This window comes from Orycteropus afer, unplaced genomic scaffold, assembly GCF_000298275.1.
Source record: "Orycteropus afer afer isolate SDZICR_OR568_19922 unplaced genomic scaffold, OryAfe1.0 scaffold00350, whole genome shotgun sequence".
Classification (NCBI taxonomy): Eukaryota; Metazoa; Chordata; class Mammalia; order Tubulidentata; family Orycteropodidae; genus Orycteropus; species Orycteropus afer.
Window position 1 is genome coordinate 2,993,294 of NW_006921937.1, and position 1,241 is coordinate 2,994,534.

Here is a 1,241-nt window from a genome sequence, read left to right on the forward strand (position 1 = left end):
CAGACAAGTTTGTCTTGCTGTTGGAGACCTCTCGTATCACCCCCACCTGGGTCCCTGTGGCTGACTGTTCCTCTGTCTGGCTTCCTGGCTTTTTATCCCCTTTCTCCTGCTCTTCTGGCCTGCTACTCTGGGTGTCCCTGAGTTGTCTCTCCTCACCTGTAACCCTGGGGCTTGCTAGCAGGGCTTATTTTTAGATTAATTCTTAGGTCCTAACCTCACTCGGCAATATCCAAGCTGTCCATCCCTTCAGGATCACTGACAAACCGCAGCTCCTTATGTCTTCTTTTTTGGTGTTTTTCATGCAGGTTCTTCTCCTAGTTGGAGTTTAGTCCACTTCTGTATCCTTCGTTTCAAAGCTCAGGGCTTCAGGATTATCTTATGTATCTGTGTTATTTGGTTTTTCTTTTCTTTGTTGGAGAAGGTCTGTGTAGTTAATCTACCTATTTCCCCATCTTACTGGAACTTCCCTAAAAATTAAATTTTAATGTGCTTCCAAAGACTTCTCCAAAAGAGTCAAAAGATACCTGCAGATTGGGAAAAATTGTTCAGCACAACATATCTGACAAGGGACTTATCTGTAAAATTATAGAAAACTCCAACACCTCAGCAATAAAAAGACAAACAGTCCAATTTAAAAATGGTCAGAAGACATGAATAGACACTTCACCAAAGAGGATATTCAGACGGCCAACGAACACATGAAGAGTTGTTCACAACCATTAGCCAACAAAGAGATACCAACCTTGCCCCAGCACTAGTAGCAAAGTTCAACAAGACAGAAAATAACAAATGCTGGCGAGGATGTGGAGAGATTGGGATCTCATACACTGCAGGTGGGACTGTCAAATGATACAACCACTGTGGTATATATCCTAAAGAAGTGAGAGCCAGGACAAGAACAGATACATGCATACCCACATTCATGGCAGCACTATTTACAATAGCCAAAAGATGGAAACAACCTAGGTGCCCATCAGCAAAAGAATGGATAACCAAACTATGGTACATACACACAATGGAATATTATGCAACACTAAAGAATAATGTGTTGTTGTTGTTGTTGTTGTTGTTGTTATGTGTCATTGAGTCGGCCCTGACTCATAGCGACCCCTCCTTGAGTTGCCGAGGCAGTATCACTATGGGAGTAGATTGCCCAACCTTCCTTCCAAGGAGTGGCTGGTGGGTTTGAACCGCCACCCTTCTGGTTAGCAGTCAAGTGCCTTAGGCACTATGCTACCAGA